Genomic DNA, 18,978 nt, shown 5'->3' with positions numbered 1-18,978 from the left:
GCCCGGCGCGATCCCCCCGACGGGCGCGCCGGCCGCTCCGAGCCGGCTCCCTTGGAAAGGTGCCACACGTGGCGGCCGCAAGTTTATGCGCTTGTAAACGCCCCCGAGGCGCTGGGAGAGGAAACTGCAAGAGAGGTACACGCCCTCGGCCGCCTCTCCGTCGAGCCGAAGCCGCGGGACATTCAGCCGACCACCAGGGCGCGCGCGGCGAGGCCCGGACCGAGCGCGGGGTCTAAGAGACACTTTTCCCCCAGTCCGCGGACGCCTTCTGAGCCCCTGCTCTGGCCGGTCCGCACCGTTCCGGCATTCTCTTGCTCAGTAACAATTTCGCAGAATCCCATCACGTCACAATCCAAACCCCCTCCAATTGGCCAGCGGGGAGGGTGATTCAACTCTGTTTACTTTCTCCCCCTGCCAGTCAGAACGGCCTTTCGGTGGAGAGGTGCGTCTAGAACTGAGGCGTGCGGCCAATCCGACTGTTCCGTTCCGCTGCCTCGTGCTACCCCTCCAGCCTCGAACGCTGACATTTAAAAGGGTAACAGCCGGGAGGCTGGAAGGGGGCCGCCGCTCCTCCTCGGGAGCGCCTCTCGGTCCCGGTGGCCTCTCCGGGCCTCCCGGCTCGAGGTCCAGCTGGCGGGGCCGGGGCCGTGGCGCACACCTTCCCTAGTCACTGGCGCTCGTCCTCGTGACAAAAGAAAACTTCAGGCTCGGTTTTCCAGCTCGCAAACAGTTAAGTGACTTCCTGCAAACGCTAGAGTCCCAGCAACCAGCCTTCCAATCAAAAGTAAGTTGGTTGACGTCACTGACATGGGCCCAGCCAATCAGAAGGGCGTTCCGAAAGCTAGCGCTCCACACTTGTGAACGCGGGAGCCGTAGTGGAAGTGGACAACATCCCTGTTATTTTGTGCTGCTGGTAGTAAAAGTGTGAGATGTATGGGAAGGCAGGGGTGACGAATAAATGCAATGTGAATCAATATATTTTTTTAAATCTAAGTATGTCAGGACAAGTTGCCCAAGAAGAAACACAAATGAGAAAGGATCTTTTCTTTTCTTTTCTTTTCTTTTCTTTTCTTTTCTTTTCTTTTCTTTTCTTTTCTTTTCAGTTTTGGGATGCAGCATACTTTTGGGCAGATTTTTTAATAATCCTTCTATCCAGTGCATTAATGATGACTAATTCATTTTTAAAATGCTGAGCTGACAAAAGTTCCGTTTAAACCAGTCTTTTTCCGTCTCACTATTCTTACACTGAAACACCCCCAACTTTGCTTTTGTGATACCTACCATTCCTCTCCTTCCCTAGCGCAATTTGTTCTAGGTGAGCTATTTTGGTTTGTTTTGAAGCTACTGTAACCCACCTTCAATTAAATGGAGACCAAAACAAAACAAAAAAATCCTTCATTTGTATAAGTTTTAAAAACATCATTCTTAGCTCGTTTTCTTTCCTCAGACCCCTGAACGGTTTTCGGGGCTTCTCTCTCTTCCCTCACTTTACAAATGTGGAGACGGAAACACAGAGAAGTGACCTGTCTACCTTATCAGGTAGATAGTGACAGAGCTCAACTGAAACAATAAATCTAATGATTCCAAGCCCTTTGGGCTTTCCAACATCTGAGCTCTTCGATTTTGTGAAATATTAACTGTGCTAAACAGATTCTTAAGAACTGGAACAAGCCAGAGATCCTTAGCCATCGAAAACTGTGGCATTACTTGATCAATGATTAGCATGGGTCTTGGAGTCTCATTAACTCAGTTTGCCTCTCCCTCTGAATGGCTGACTGTTGTTTTCCACATCTTGATAGCTGAGAAAAGAATCTAGGACTCGTGGCTCTTCAGGAGGCTCGCCATCAGCACAACTGGTTAAAAACACATTGATTGTCCTCACTGGGTGTGAAAGGTGCCTGCCTCTCTGTGATGCAGATCCACTGAAGTCCAACCATGGCCCCACTGTCTGGTAGCCTTGGTGAAGGGTTGGGAAAAACTAACACCAGTTTTGTGGTCTCTAAAGGCAGAGTCGCAAATTAACCCTTCCAGCTTGAAGGCCAGTGTAGTTTACTTTGACTTTGCTTTTGAAGCGGTACAGGAAGATATTGGTTGACTATATGGAAAAGGAAGTATGGAAAGGGGGTGGCGGTCAACCAAGACTATCATCATCACCATCTTGGTGAAGTAGGTGCATCATGGTGTGTAAAAATGAAGCCGTCTTCGAGTTCTTGAATTCCAATTCCCTTAATTTTAGAAAAGAATTCACTGAAGCACAGGGGAGTTTGCCTACTTCATAATTTTTCTGGGACAAACTCTGTCCCCAAGGATACATGATCATTTAGTAATTGCACCTTTGCTTGCTTCTTTAAGGTCCGGCACAAATACCAGTGGGATCTCTCCACGGTCTCCATGATGACTGCCTGTACAGTGTCTTGGATTTGCATGAACTGACATTGCACTGGGCACCTTCAGATAGCCCTAGAGTTAACACTGGGATTATTCTAGATATGAAGGGAAACCTGCATCTTTCCTTGGACATTGTAATCAAGGAACTTGAATGAATCAACCATCATGGTTTTTTTAAAAAATACAAACTTCCCCCTCCCTTACTTCTGGTCTTCTTCTCTTTAATTAATTATCTTTAATTTAATTTTGTTTGGACTGGACATAACCCCTGAATTCTTCCAACTCAGTCATTTCAGAGTTATAAAAGAAAGTAATGACAGAAAATCGAGATTTCGCACACATGGCTTTCTCTCAGATATTTATAAGTGTATCTGCCTCTTTGCTTTAGAATAGCTTTTTAAACCCAGAAATTCTAGAATTATAGAATGCTTTCCCCTTTATTTCTTTTCCCACTCATTCCTTCTCCAGATCCCTATGTTTCTTTCAGGGAGCTAGGTATGGAGGAATACAGAAATGAAAAGACAGTCTAGCCTCACTGAGGCTTATATGTTAAAAACAAACACATATATATCACAAAATAATATATATTACAGGTAATAATTCCAACATCAGGATGTGTGTGTGTGTGTAATTTAACAACAAGTTCTCCTTGCCGTATTGGGATGTGTATTATAATAGTTTTATGATTAAAATCAGCTTACACGGTTTTGCCAGCATGTGGTTGTCCCAATTAAATTCTGGGAAAGTAAATTATCCCAAATTAATATGAATCCTTCCTAATTACAATGAATAATTTACCAGTAAAATATATATTATGCCACATAAATATGAGAGGTCTGTTTTCCCCCAATTTAGTCTTTGTAAATACACATTTCAAATCCACACAAACCAATGGGGAGGAGCACGGGAATTCAAAGACTGTAACTGTGCTTCTAGTTTATAAGTATGTGTTTTCCTCTCTATATTCTGTCTAAGGCTTGGATTTATTATTCAAGTTCTTGAGAACAGTGGTTTATGGGCCTGTAGCTCAAAGTCTTTATTTTCTGTGCATCCTGAAATAATTATCATTATCACCTCTAGAAGAGATAGTGCCTACAGAGAACTGATTATTTGAGCACGTGTTTAGGCCAGCTTGGGGCAGAGAACCCACCTCCCAGGGCCTGAGATGAGCTGTGTGACCCCAGGCAACCTCTTAGAGCTCTTTCCTCATCTGTGAATTCACGGGATTAGATGCATACATCTCCATAGTCCCTTACAAACTCCAAATTCTGTAGGGACACCCCCCCCCCCAAATAATGAGAAAAGCTGGGCAAGACTTGGGTTCTTTAAACAGCGTTTCTGCTGTGCATCTACAAACAGGTCTTTATGGCAATCAATATTTAAATTTAATCAATATTTAATGGGATAGCAGGCACAAATACAAATTTGTCCGAATCCCTTATATTCTTTATTCCTTAATTGCATAGTCTCGCCTTTTCTTTCTGCAAGCTGGTTTGTGCAAATTTTCCACCCTAGCCCCAACTGAGGTATTTCCAGGGGGAACACAGCCCATTCCGTCACCTCCCCAGGAGATTTTTAATCCAAACTGAGCCCTGGGCAGAGTTTCCCCCGCTCACCGGGTGGAGCTAATCACCTGGGGCTTAATCTAAAATTCATTCTGCCTAGTCTCATCTCTGTCCAAGGCCCAGGGAGGTTTAGGTTAAAGAACTGTACTCGGTATGTAGTGGGTTCCGCCAACTCTGGCTTTTCTCACTCTTTCCTGCTGGGAGGCGTGGACGGTGCTGGGCAGAGCTGCCTGCCTCCAGGCGGGGAGGAAGGAGAACAGATGGCCCGCTGGGGGTAGGGGGATCACGTGTCGGACCTCACTCTGGGCTGGATCCAGACATCTTTCAGGACCCAGGCCCTTAGGCTTTTCAGCGACTCCACCTAGGCACACGGCACGTATCTGGGGCAAAGCCGTGTTCATTTTAGTGAAAACTGGGGAATCAGGGGAAGGTGGCTGAAGGTTTGGGGAGGGGGAGGCGGGGCTGAAGGGATCTGGCTTCGAGCAAAGGCAGTGTTCTGAAATTGAAATACAATTAGGTGAAGACCTGTCTGCCCAGACGCCTGAGGCCCTAACGTGGGTTAACTCCCAGGGGCTGGAGAGGGAGGCGGGGGTGGGGGGTGGAGGGGGCTCAGGCCCGAGCGAAAACTTGCACGACGTCCTACTTTGCTCTCGCTCCACTTAGCAGCCTTCCGCAAAACTCCAGGCCTCTCCTTTGCCGAGCAGAAAGGCCACACGTTCATACATATGCAGGAGGATAAGTTTAGCTTGCAGCCCCCCGCGCGCCGAGAGGCCCTGCGCGGCGCACCGTGCATCACCCGCGCTCGGGGGCGGGCTCTCGGCTCCGGCCGCAGACTGGCGGGCGGCTCAGCCACTTGCGGGCTGCGCGCCCCGGCCTGGCATCGCCCTTTTAAAAAGTCTTCCGCAGGCGGCCGCCGCAGCGGCAGCCGGAGGAGCCGAGTTCATCTGAGGACAGCCCCAGTTCTCAGAAATCCCTTCCCTGCTGGAACATCAAGCTCCCTTTACTGCAGTTGAACAAACTGCCCTAGATTGGGGGATGAGGAACCCGCCCCAAACTCGTGCAAGGAGCTCCGGGCGCCCGCGCCCACGTGAGCTAACCTTGAAATTAGCCCCCGCACCCAGGCGGGAGGTGGCGAAGGCTGGAGGGGGCGGGGGCCGGCTGTCTGCCCCTCGAGGCCCAAGCCCTTGGGTTTGCGCCCTCCGCTGGCGCGCACCGCCCCCACCACCCTGTTTCATAACTTATGGGGTTGCATTTTTTCTTTTTAACTCTTCGGGGTTGGGTAGGTGCGTATGTGTGTGTGTTGGCGGGGGTGGGGCGGGTAGAGGCACCTTCCCCATCCCCCACGCCCGCGAAGAAGAGGAAAACCTGCCCTGCGGGCTCCCCTGGGAGCACTGCAGAGTAGGGTGTCGGGATGACATAAGCTTCTAAACATAGCCCGCACCGCACCCCAACTCTGCGCGCCGCGAGCAGGGCTGGGGCGGGAGCGAGGGGAGAGCAGGGAGGCGGGTGCTGCTGTCCGCGGGCGGGGCGGGCCGGCCCGCCCGGCTGTGCGGGAGGAGATGACTTTGCAGGAATCGTGTTCGCAGAGTTTGCAGGCAGTCTCTCCCGCGACGGTCGGGCCACGGGGTTAGGAAGCATTCCTGCCATTCCGCGCTCTCTCCTGCCTCACAAAAGCCACACACACACACACACACACACACACACGTGCGCACGCACGCACGCACACACACACAACCCTGGGATCTAAGGTGTCTTTTTTATGTAAATTAACCCAAACCCCCAGCCTTAGCGCCCCGGGTGGATTTGCCAGGGGGCATCCGCGCCCTCCAGCCTCCCAGGCTCGCGCCTGCCTCGGGGCTAAGCCCGCGAGGGGGGCTAAGCCCGCGAGGGGGTCGGAGCGGCCCTCCCGGTGAGTCAGATGGGCTGTGTTTCCTGTGGTTGTTGTGGAACAGTTTGTCCTTTTTACCAACCCCCCCCCCCCGCCCGGTCTCCACCCCCTTGGTAAATATAGCGCTCACGTTTCATCATCTCTTTGTCCAACGAGCGCCAGACACCCCGGCCCGCGGCCCCCGCCGCCTCCCTCCTCCTCCCGGCTCGCAGTTACCTCGTGTAACCCCGCGCGGGCAGGAGGCGGGCAGCAGCTCGCCCCGCGCCGGCTCTGCACCCCCTAGCTTCCCGCGGCCGTACACTCCTGTCCCCTCCCCTGCTGCCAATCCCAGCTCAAGTTATGCCCCCAAGCCACCGTTCCACCCCCTCTGGCCCGGTGTCCCGGGGGCCGGGTCGGGATGTGTGCAGGTGCTGGGGGAGGTAGCCCTTCTTCCCAGCCCCGGGCGTCACCCGGCGCTCTGGCCAGTAGTGGCTCTTCCACTTACCCAACCTCCCCTCTCCCAAGTCCCAAGGCCGCCCCCTGTTCCCCTCCTGAGCGCAGGTGACGAGCTGCTGAGACAGTGTCTGATTCACAGAATGCTGAACCAGCGACGCGCACTTGGGGGTGGGCGCTCCGTGAACGTCCCCCTCCCACCCCCTCACCCCAGAGGGGAGTGGGCTGGAGGGGCGGGAAAAAGCGAGGTGGGCGGATAACAGCTTACCCTTCCCTCTCTCCCTTCCCCTCCCGGTTTCATTTCCACACATACAACCACCCACCGGGGACCGGAGGCGGCTGGTGTTCTCTGAACGCAGGGAACTGGCTCTCTCTCTGGTCGCCTGTTTACTTCCCTGCCCCTCTTCGCCCTCCCTCCTCCTCGCCCCCACCGCCCCACGCTGCCTCCCGCCCCGGAGCAGCTGGGAAACCTGCAGGAAAACACTGCAGTCATGAGACTTCCCTGGACCCGCCGAGCTGTGGCCTGGGTTTGCCCTGCCGGGCCCTGCCTTGCCTTGCCTTGACCTGGGTCCCCTTGGGGCACTTGGTCCCGGAAAGAAAGGCTTTTGGGGCTCCCCATCCGGGAATGTGGAAGAGGTGACAGCCTCCAACCTTGCCGCCCTTCTCCTCTCCCCTCTTGGCACCAGATATCATCCTGTGGGGGCCCTGCCTGGCTGCCCTTTTGGCTAGGGCTCTGGGCCACCCCCATGCGTGGCCACCTGTCCAGAGATGGCTAGTGAGAGAACTGACAGTGTGTAAGAACTCGGCATCCGGGATGCTGCCGGGCTGTCTTATCTGCCATCACAGCCTGTCCTGGTCAGAACGGGGCGCCCAAAGTTCCCTGCTGACCAAGGTTTTCAGGCAGAGCCCCTAAAACCCGCTCCCAGGGACACACCCTCTCTTTATGGAGTCCAGGCCAACAAAACCTTCTCTTTCAAAGCTTGTTTCCCAGCAGCGAAGAATTCATCCTGTCTTCCTAAGTGAGCTGAGTGAACAAAGAGCTCCAGGAGGCCGTGAGGGTGAGCTGTGGGTGCCGCCTGCCTGAAGTTCACCCCCGTTTAAAAGCCACCTCTTCACCACAGCTCTCTGCTTCACTGCCATGGTTACCAGCTCCCTGTCCTCCGCAGCACCAACGTTGTACAGAGGCAGAAACAAACATGGGCATTTTAAATGTTCTTTTAAATATCCAAAACACAGCTTTGGTATTTTGGTAGAAGGGAAGGGGGAATGCACGCCCTGGAGGTTTCGTGGTTTCCTTCCGACCCCATGACCCTGAATAAATCTCTCACCCTGACTGGCCTCTCAGCTGCTCAAGGAGGGAAAGAGGCTTATTGAGATACTAGAGAGTGGAATTCACAACAGAACAGGTGCACCCACGCTGGCGAATCTTACTCAAGGCAGACTGGCTCTCCCCTGTCCCCACAGCCTCAACCCCCAGCTGCTGGGACCATCCCACCCATCAGACAACACCATCTGCTCCTTATTCTGTACCTGACTCAGGGCAGTCCCCCTCCACCCCACCCCTGTTAACATTTTTGGGGAATTTAGCAGCCTCGTGGAGTAAGGACCTGAGACCCCAGTACATACACTGTAACCATTTGCCCCCTCCACCCTGCCTTGGACCTTTGTCCTACGGGTACCCTGGACCTTTTTCACCTCTAAATAACAGCACCACCGCTGCTATTTTCATTTCACGCATCATGTTCCCTGACCAACACGTCTTTCCTTGCCACCTTATTTAGTCTAATAACCCCATTTAAGCCATTCTTTCACCTTAGTTTGACCTTCAACCTACCTTTTCACCGTTCTTCATTGGCCTTAGATTCTCCCATCCCTCCTATCCAGCTTAGATCTCATGGTCTATCCTCTATCACTGTATCATCCACACCCCTCACTTTCTTCTTCCTGGGGCCACCCACCCGGCAAAACCCTGAGTCTGTCCGGCTTAACACACTGGAGAAAGACAACTGTGCTGTCTGTTGTCACTAGCTCTCTGATCCTAAATCTCACGTGGGCTCTCAACACTGCCCTTCTGCATTTCCCTAGTCGGCTTCCTCTCCCGCACTCTGAAATGACACCTTCTATCCTCAAACCGCCCCCCCCCCCCGCCCCACCTCTCCCCTTCCTCACCCAGAGCTGAAAACCTTGCTTCTTAATCACTGGGAAAATAAAAAATACAAGCAATTTCACAAGAACTGCCTCATCTTCCCACGGCCATGGCTTCCACCCTACCTGCCTCTGACTCTGCCTTCCTTCCTGTCACAAGAGAGTAGTGTCCCTGCCCTTCTACCTGGCACCATGATCCCTTCCCCTCTTGACTCTTTAAGTGGTCTCTCCTGAAATTATCTCCTCATCTTCTCCTCATTGGCTGTCCCCCTCTCCTAAATAATTCACGTTGATACAGAAACATGATATACTCCTTCCTTCCTTTATATGTAGAAGTATGGAAATATATGTATCTCCTTAGCCCCCAGTTCCCCCTCCAATATTACCCTTTTGCCATTTTTTTCTTGGCAACAAACATCTCAAAGTTGCCTGTATGTCTACGCTTCTTATTCTCTCTTGATCTCATGCCAATCCAACTTTCACTGTCCTTGGGCCACCAAAATCGCTCTTGGTAAGGTCTCCAATGACCCCTATCCTACTGCATCTATTAGGTATTTCCCTTCATGCAGCTGGAAGCAAAGAAGTCTAAGGAGTGGGCCAGGAAAGTACGAGGAAAACAGAAAAATATGGCATCTGAGAAGCAAAGAGAAGAAACTGTTTAAGGAGGGGAAAGGAGTTTAATTCTCTCTTCATCGCCTTTGCTGTTTTCAGTTCTTCTCCTGGCTCTCTAAACATTGGGGTGCCCCACGGCCCTGTTCTTTGGCTCTTGTCTCCACCCATGCTCATTCTCTTGATGATGGAATCCTTAACTTCTGTCTGCCAATAACTTCAATTTTTGTTTGCTGAAGTAGGCTTCACACCCTGCACGGGGCTCGAGCTCACGACCCTGAGATCAAGGCCTGAGCTGAGATCAAGAGTTGGAGGCTTAACTGACTGAGCCACCCAGGCCTCCATGACTTCAAGTTTTTATCTTCTGTCCAAACCTTGCTCTTGAATCCCACACTTGACTCTCCAGCCGTCTACTCATCGTTTCCACTTGAGTTATCTAACAGGCATTTCAAACTTAACATATTAGGATTGGACTGTTGATTATTTCTCCCCTCAAGGGCTCCATAACAAAGCCCTCCTATCTTAGAGAAGGGCATTCCTGTGCTTCTGCTTTGCTCAGGCCAAAAACCCAGGAGTTATCCTTAATTATGCTCTTTATGTATACCCCACAGCTAATCCATCAGGAACTCCCATCAGCTATACTTTCCTGATGTATCCAGAATCTGGCCCCTGTCATCACTTCCTCCACCGCCTTCCTCTCTTGTGTTGCTAACTGCAGTAGCCTTCTAGCTCCCACCTTGCCCTCCTTCTTTTCTCAGCACAACTGCTAGAGTGCTCTTCCTGCTGTACATATCAAGTCACATCACTGCTCTGCTCAAAACTCCCCAGAGACCCCCGTCTCCCTAGGAGTAACTGTCCAAGTGCTTGCAGTGGGGATGGGGACGAGGCCCATTCCATCTGCCTGAAAAGTGACTCTCTGATTTCCTCTCTTGTTTGCACCCCAACCCCGCTCTGCTGCGGCCACTCTGCCCACCTTGCTTATTAGGGAACTTACGAGCCACACTTCCACTTTATTTGTCACGGCTCTTTCTTCTACCTGGAACCTCTTCTCCAAGAGGGGTCTGCATGGTTCACTCCCTCACCTGCTCCAAGCCTTTGCTCAGCTCTCCCCCTCTAAAACTGGTCCGCACTGGGCACCGGGGTGGCTCACTCAGTTGAGCGAGCGACTCTTGATTTCGGCTCCAGCCATGAGCTCATGCTTCATGGGTTCGAGCCTCATGAGGGGTCTCTGTGCTGACAGTGGTGAGCCTGCTTGTGATCTTCTCTCTCTCTTTCTCTGATCCTCCCCGACTTGTGCGTACGCACACTCTCTCTCAAAATAAATAAATAAACATTAAAAAAAAAAAGAAGTGACCTGCCCTGGCTCTTCTACTACTCCTGTGATTGCCTTTGTCTACATTTTCTTTTTTTCTGTGTCACTTATCATACGCTGATCTGCTACACATTTTACTTATTTATTATATTTGCTGTTTCTTCCCTGTCTCCTGCTAAATACAAACTGTTTTGCTGGCTGATGTATTCTGTTTTAAATTTTTATTCTTTTTTATTTTTTGGCTGGAGTGTTCTTAGTGTCTAGAACAGTGCCTGGCAGTTAATACGCTTTCAGTAAAATCTGCTGAGCGTTGACTAAACAGAGGATAAGCAGCCAAAAAAAATTTGTTTTGAACTCTGGCTAACTATATGTCAGGCACCCCAAAATGCACTGTGTGGTCTTGGCACTCCTGGTTTATAGGTGAGGAAGTTAAGGTTCAGAGAGGGTAAGTGGAAAGCCAAGCTCCCACCGTGGCAAAGCTAGGATGTGAGCTCGGGACTCCTGAGTCCAGAGCTCGTGTTCCGACTCTCTCCATTACTGTGTCCCTGTAAATAAGCTGTCAGGCCAAGAGTGACTTCTTTCTGCTGTGGCGGCAGGTAAGCTGTGGAGATGCACAGTGGCTTGTGACATCTCCAGATGCCACCTGAGTTTGTGTGTGGGAGTAAGAGGGGACACATAGGTCCCTTCCCCTACTCTAGACTGGTGCTGAAGAAAGGGTGAGGGTGGTAGGCAAGGACATAGTCATGTATTCGGTTTGCCCCAGGGTATTTTGGCCACTTGTGAAGATGCTGGGCATATTTGTATAAAAGAGGCAGCATGGTGCGATAGATTTGTTTCTTGCATTTTAAATTCAATGCATTTTAAACAACGATTGGCTGGGGTCTCTATTAATTTGGGACCCAGGTTGATGGCACAACCACCCTTTGGAACACTCGAGTCATAATTTCTACTTACATCTCATGTCACCATCCCAGCTGTAACGGGAGTCAGAAGCACGCTCTTCCCAGGCACCCAGAAAGTAGAGAGCCAGCGATCTTTCTTGGGCCCACGTCCAGTGGGAAGCTTGAGGAAGCTCTTGCTGCAGCAATCCTTATAGATGGCAGCAACAGACTCTGGACAGAATATAAACAACACTCACCTGAGGCCCCTGAAGCCTAAACCAAAGCACACAGATAGTTGGCATTTGCAAGATGGGAATGACCTGAGAATTTCCTGACTACTATGGATTTTGACGTGGGGGTCCTAATTTGACCATTTAAAATAGTTAAAAATATTCATAGAAAGCCGACAGCATTATTGGCTTGAAGTGCCACAGGATACGTTTTAGAGTGACCACAAGGGCTGGAAAGTAAGGGAAGAAACTCGAGAAAAGAGCGCGGGAGGAAAAGTCCCAAATTCTGGGAGTAAAGTCTGTCCACATCTCAGGCGGATCCCAAATGGATGCCTAAGACGGCATAAGTGAACTCAAGTACACATATCTCTACATTTTATTTTGTCTATTTATGTTTTTAATGTTTTATTTATTTTTGACAGAGATAGATGGAGTGTAAGTGAGGGAGGGGCAGAGAGAGAGAAAGACAGACAGACAGACAGACATAGAATCCCCAGCAGGCTCCAGGCTTCAAGCTGTCCACACAGAGTCCGATGTGGGGCTCAAACCCATGAACCATTAGATCATGAACTGAACCGGTTGGATGCTTCACCGACTGAGCCACCAGGCACCTCCACACATGTCTACATTTTAAACAAATAAAAGTGAGATCAGGCTGTACTTTTTAAATCTCATTTTCAGCTAGCAATTTTCTGTGGATGTTTTCCATATTCCTCATTATGTTCTTCTACGGTATTGAAAACAAGAATATATCTTTTGAATAAGTAAGCATTCATGTGGTTCAATTAAAAAAATATAAAAGGCTATATAATGAAAAATCTCTTTCCCAACCCTGTCCCTTAGCTATCAGAAACAACTATGTATTACTCCCCACCTTTTTTGGGGGGGAGGGTAAATCCTTCCTATTTTATGTATATCCAAGCAAATACATGTATCTTGCTCACATTGTACACAAATGGTTAATATCCTAACAGTGCTCTGTACCTTATTAACTTAAATAGGTTCTTCATGTTTAAGGGCTGCCATAGAATTCTGATATAAATGTACCTTAATTTATTTAACAAGTTCCCTGCTGCTCAGTTTTTTGGTTACTTTGAGTCTTTTGGAATTCAAAAACTTATTACCATAAATAACCCTCTTTCGCATTGGGGCAATGCGGCTGTGGGATGAGGTTCTTGAAATGAAATGCCAGATTAAAAGATAACCTGTGTTTGTAATTCTGAAAGATGTCAAATTGCTGTCCCCAACGTGTGTACCAATTTCTACATGCCTATGAGTGAGTGCACAGAAGTACCCGTTTCCCCACATTCTCATCAATGAGTGGGTTAAAAACGTCGCTGATCTTTATCAATCAATCTGATTGATAAAAATAATACTTCAGGGGTTTTTTTTTTATTATTCTTTTGAGAAAGAGGGAGTGTGAATGTGGGAGGGGCAGAGAGAGAAGGGGAGAGAGAATCTCAAGCAGGTTCTATGCCATCAGTGCAGAGCCCAACGAGGGGCTCAAACCCATGAAACTGTGAGATCATGACCTGAGCCGAAATTTAGAGTCAGACGCTCAACTGACTGAGCCACTCAGGAGTCCCTTTCAGGGTGCTTTTAATTTTCAACCTCTCCCATTATAGGCGAGGTTGAATATCTTTTCATATGTTTGATAGCTTTTGCTATTTCTATTTTTAGTCCATAGCCATTACCCTTTCTCATTCAGACTGTAAGCTTTTCCCCTATAGAGTCGTTCTATATTAGGACATTAGCCTTTTATCTGTAAGGATCCAAATATTTTCCCCAACCCATCATCTGCTTTTTAACTTTGCTTATTGTTTGTGCTATGCAGAAATTTTTTTTGTGGTTGCTGTATTTTTCAGTTTTCTATACTTCTAGATGTCATTTTCATAATTAGAAAGGCCTTCCATATTCTTATTATTAATTATCTCATGGCTTTCTCTAGAGCCCTTTATGATTTTATTTATCTATTTAAAATTTTTTCCTGGTGTAATTTGTGAAGTGTGTACCCCATTTAACTTTTCTCCGAGTGATATTCAGTTATTCCCACCCCAGGTGTTGATCTCATTTTTTTACATGTGTAGTCATGTTATCTCTAAATAATGACAGTTTTTTTTTCTTCTTTTCTGAGCTTTATGCCTTCTCTTTCTTCTTCTTACCTCACTGTACTAAGCAAAAGTTCTAGTAAAATGTTGTCTAAAGTAGGGGTGGTCATGGGGGGTGCCTGGTGGCTCAGCTGGTTAAGTGTCCGACTTCGGCTCAGGTCATGATCGCGCGGTTTGTGAGTTCGAGCCCGCATGGGGCTCTGCGCTGACAGCTCAGCGCCTGGAGCCTGATTCTGACAGATTCTGTGTCTCCCTCTCTCTCCGCCCCTCCCCTGCTCGTGCTCTGTCTCTCTCTCAAAAATAAATAAACATTAAAAAATATTTAAAGTAGGGGCTGTGGGCATCTCTTTGCCTTGTTCTTAATCTTACCCACCAGCAAATGGGTAAACAATCAGCCGGCTGTGCCTTGCCACGTTCCTCTCCACAAAGTTGATGCCAATTTGAACTACTCTGTAGTGCATGGAGTTGCCTAGGAAACCATAACCATTAAGTCTGATATTAGCTGTAGGTTGTAGATGCCCATTATCACATTTAGAAAGTACCCTTCTATTCCTAGTGGGGTGAGACTTTTTATCTTAAATGTTGACAAATGCTTTTTCTATATCTACGGGGATGGTCATATGCTTCTTTAGGGCCTTTATTCTATTAATGTCGTGAATTACATTATTTTTGAACGTGAAATCAACCTTGCATTTCTGGAGTCCACCACCCTTGGTCGTGATTTATTATCGTTTTTATGTATCTCTTGATTCTATTTGCTAATACTTCGTTAAGAAATTTTACATTATGTTCATGAGGGATATTGGTCTGTAACTATCTTTCTTGCACTGTCCTTGCTATGTATTGATTTGAGATACCACTTTAGCCATACATGAAATTTCTCTTTATATTTGAGTCCTTTTTTGGATTTTATATTCCATTCTGCTCCATTAATATTTGTCTTTCTTATCTCATTATTGTTAATGGGCGCATTGTTGGCCATTTTGGAATTAGATTATTTCTGGCTTCCTGCCACCACAGACAACACTGTAATAAACAGTATTTTGGCTAGATCTTTTCCAACTCCTTGGTTATACCCTGAGTATAAATCCTTAGAAGTTGAATAACTGGGTCAATGGGTAGACATAATTTTTAGAATTTGGCTACTCTGTTAACTGGTATCCCATCGGGAGAATAGAAACCATGCTAATTGTTTCAATCAGGGGACCTAATTTAGGGAATGATTATTATTGTTGGAAGGGCTAAAGGAACAGAAAGGGGAAGTTGAGATAACCCCTAGATTAGTAACTGTAGGAAGCCACTGCCAACCTTCGGATTGTGGAGCAAAGAGGAGAAGGTGGTGGTGTTGCCAGAGCCCAGGACACATTCACTGCTGACAGTGCTGATGACTGTGCTTGTGCTTGAGACCACTGATGTCACTACCGGAGTCCCTGCAGAATGGTAGAACCATAGTCACCCCGCTGTTGCAACTTCTGGAGACACCAAAGGGTGCCCCACTGCTTCAGCAGATGTAGCTGGAAGCAAGAGAAGTATACAAATGCTTTCTTCCTTCCTGCCTTCCAGTCGCCCCTCCCATCCACCAATGCCTCCCAGACTGAACCTAATCAGAACTAAGATGCCAAGGAAGTCTGGAAAAGTCGTTTGCAGAATCCAGCTCCAACTGAGAGAAGCAAGGCCAGTATCAGGGACACTGGATCTGTATGGTTGCACAAAGCCCCATCCCTCAAAAAACCCCGTGCTGTCACTGTCTTGAAATTCTTCATACTTTCCGAGCAAGGGGTCTTGCATTTTTATTTTTGCATCGGCCCTGCAAATTATGTGGTTGGGCCTGCCCAGCCGAGCTTCGAGGGAGGAGAATGGAGCTGAGAGCAAAGAGGAAAATGCCAGGGCCGCTATGTTGCCAGAATGCTCTACCACAAAGTTTGCAACAGTTTGAATTACTTACCAATGAGGGAGTTGCCTGGGAAACCACAAATTAGTTATGGTGCTGATAGGGAAGTTCTTAAGAGTTCCCCTAAACAGTCCAGTGGTTCCAAAAGCAAGAGCAGAGAAATCAACAAATTGGTGTTCTGCTCTCCCAACTCAGGGAGTCTGATTAGAAACCCCCCACCCCCGCCTGCCCCTGAGCTCAGATTTGTAATGTCCCTCCCTCACTCCTAAAGGGGGATACAGATCTGACCGGTGAGTGTATTGGTTGTCATAAAATTGACATATTATTGCTTTGCTTTTGTACATCTGGCCTATCCATCATTAAATTAATCTTCTATTGTTCTTTCTAGAACTTATTGGTGCAGGGGAAATTTACTCAGCATTAGGTGGGTCAGGCTCCTGGATCTATCTGCTCCTGGAAGCAGACACCGGTCCTCACATTGGCCCTGAAGAGCCCAGCAACACAAAGGGAATGGAGAAGATGTTCAGAGAAGGGCCTTCAGATTTGGGGAGGGTAGTTATATTATAGCCAGGATCAGAATGTGGCCCTGTCATTGCAGGAGTTAGGGAGGCCATGTGGAGAGGAAGCAGAGGGACCTCAGAGGGAGCCCAGACTTGTGCTCCAGCCCTTTAGGGACCAAGAAGGGCCCACTTTCGGATGAGGCACTTTCAGATATACTTCCCCACCTGCCTGCCACTGTTGTCTACAATGTCCTTCTTAAGGATCCATTTCCTGAGTTAAAGCCCGTAGGTAACTTCCTATAGTTACTCATAAAGGAAGTCATTCATTCATTCATTCATTCACTCATTCATTCTTCAATAGACTGGGCCTCCATCCTATGCTAGCACTGGACTTGGCAGCAGGGTTACAGTGATGAGTAGGACACCCATGACACCTGCCTCCCCAGTCCTATGGTCTAAAAGGGGAGGAAACTAATCAGTTGCAATACCCTGTGATCTAAGCTCTGACAGGAGAATTAAAAGGCGCTTCAAAAGCAAATGAAACAGGGGTCCCTCACCCTGTCGGAGCATCAGGGAGAGATCGAACAAGGCTGAGGAGAAGTGAGGTAAGCAAGGAGGGGAAAAGGGTGGAGGGATGTTCCAGGAAGGGGGGATAGCAAGTACCAAGTCCAGAGGTGCGAGAATAAGCTCCTGTAAGAAACCGAAAGAAGAGCAGCTTGGGGGAGGGCTGAGGTCGTGTCAGAAAGGGCTGTGGATACCCATACGGCCTTGATCCTGAGGGCAGTGGCAAGCCCTTCAGATTTTTAGCCTGGAAGGAGACAGAGATTTATACTTTAGGATACCACTCTGTCTGCTTTCTGAAGAATGAACGGAAGGGAGTCATGCTTAGAGGACGAGGAGAAGAGCCCAGGGGAAGAAGGGAAGAAAGTAGCTTGGAATAGGATGGTGGTAAAAGGATGGAGAGAAGCAGGCAGATTCTGAAAAGTTTAAGATGAAAAACTGACAGGGCTTGGGAATCAGATTGGGTGGAGAAGGGCAAAGGAGGGGCTAAGCAGGTCTCTTAGGTTTCTGGCTCGGACAACTGTGGGACAGATCTGCAGGCGAGGACAGAGAATTGGCTTTTGGGTGAGCTGAGCTGAGGGGTCCGTGGAGCTGCCTAGCAGACAGTTAGTTGGATTGCTCCTTACCTTGAATTACTTTATTATAGATTAATAACCAAACTCGCAAAGTACTAAGGGGATAAGACACAAGAATCTTTGTTTTGCTGAAGGAAGGAAGACTAAGCAAAAGCCCTGAACTGTCTCCCACCTTGAAATCATAGGTCCACTGAGAGCTCCCCCTCTCCTCCTGGTTGCACTAAATATCCTGCACTTCTGCTAGAACATTCCTCTTACTGCTCAGTTGCCTGCTTACCCATCAGTATCTCTTACTAGATTATGAGCTGGTGGCAGGATGTGGGTTCAATTCATCTTTGGCTTTCCAGTGCCTTCTAGAATGCCCTGAACATAGTATACTCATCTCCCAATGAGTGACTTTAAAATGTACTGATGGGGCGCCTGGGTGGCTCAGTCGGTTAAAGCCTCCGACTTCAGCTCAGGTCACGATCACGCGGTCCGTGAGTTCGAGCCCTGCGTCGGGCTCTGGGCTGATGGCTCAGAGCCTGGAGCCTGCTTCGGATTCTGTGTCTCCCTCTCTCTCTCTGCCCCTCCCCCGTTCATGCTCTGTCTCTGTCTGTCTCAAAAATAAATAAACGTTAAAAAAAAAAAATAAAAATAAAATGTACTGAAAAATCTGCAACTGAGTGAAAAGCTGTTACATGGAAAAAACCCAAACAAACCTCTATTCATTTTAGTGGGAAAAACCATGTTGTGTGCCATCCCAAGATACCAAACAATTTTCACAGATAGAACACTGTATCAATTGAATAATGGCAACAAATGAAGTTAAAGAATAAGCACAATTTGGGGCACCTGGCTGCCTCAGTCCATAGAGCATGTGACTCTCGATCTCGGGGTCGTGAGTTCGAGCCCCATGTTGGGCATAGAGATTACCTAATTAAAAAAAAAAGAATAGGCACAATTTCAAAGTTAAATCAATACAGTATATACAGAAAAGGTAATGTATTAAAACTTTATTGTACTTACTCATTTTTCTTCTTGCCCAGTATTTTAACCTTTTGATGACTTCTGTATCCACACAGGGTTAAAAATAAATTCATAGCCCAGAACAACATTTCTAGGGTAAAGTAAATTTAAACATGGGAGTGCTTGGAAATAGTTCAGGCACACAACAGGTCACAGAGTCACAGATGCTGTTGTTTTTCAATCCTCTCATGGGGCATATGTATACAAAACAAAATGTTTTGGGTTTACACAAACATGGCTTATGATTTAAATTTGTTCCAAATAATATTCCCTACAATAAACTGCTGTGTCGAGAAAGTTGGTGAATGGTCTTTGTTTGAAACCCTGATGAAGAAATACGACTTCTTGTTTATTATCTCTGTGGTAAGTTTTTGAGTCCAAGAGTTGTCATTTATATTTATATTTATAAAGAAAGAAGTCACAAAGTGGTATAACTTTCAAGAGGTGTAATGGTCCAAAGTTGCTATTGCATAAAAGAAAGATGAATGAAGAATGGATGGATGGATGAATGAATGAACGAATGGACACCTAGCAAGGCCCTCTGGTAAGGTCAGAAGGAACCCTTGTTGTATGACAGAGGTCTAAGAACACTGAGAAGCATACAATGATGGAGAAAGTGATGAGAAACCCAAGGAGGAGCCGAAGCAGAAAACAGAATGTGGAAGAATTCTAGCTACCCCTTCGTGATCATTCAGTATGTGCTATGTGTAATGACGAAATTATCTCTGCTGGACACTTGGGCTCTGCAGGGAGCCAGGCATACAGTCTAATTTTCCCACCCTGAGGCCCTTGCCCTGCATACCAGCCCTGAAGGCCTTCATTTCATCAGGGTTGCAAACCTGAGGGTGGCTCCTTCAAGTTTCTAGTCCACTCGGTGGAAAGACC

At 47.9% G+C, this 18,978-nt stretch overlaps 1 long non-coding RNA gene across 4 annotated transcripts in view; it reads left to right on the top strand.

Moving 5' to 3' along the window:
* The first annotated feature begins 6 nt into the window (after positions 1-6).
* Positions 7-18,978, top strand: part of LOC121013646 (uncharacterized) — a 31,888-nt gene continuing 12,916 nt past the window's right edge. For all 4 annotated transcript variants that reach the window (XR_005782821.1, XR_005782823.1, XR_005782822.1 and 1 more), the window contains exon 1: positions 7-784. This is a non-coding gene — a long non-coding RNA (uncharacterized LOC121013646). The remainder of the gene's footprint in view (positions 785-18,978) is intronic.

This window comes from Herpailurus yagouaroundi, unplaced genomic scaffold (genome assembly GCF_014898765.1).
Source record: "Herpailurus yagouaroundi ecotype Mexico unplaced genomic scaffold, PumYag 199, whole genome shotgun sequence".
NCBI classification, from domain to species: Eukaryota; Metazoa; Chordata; class Mammalia; order Carnivora; family Felidae; genus Herpailurus; species Herpailurus yagouaroundi.
This window is presented reverse-complemented; position numbering and strand designations above follow the sequence as displayed.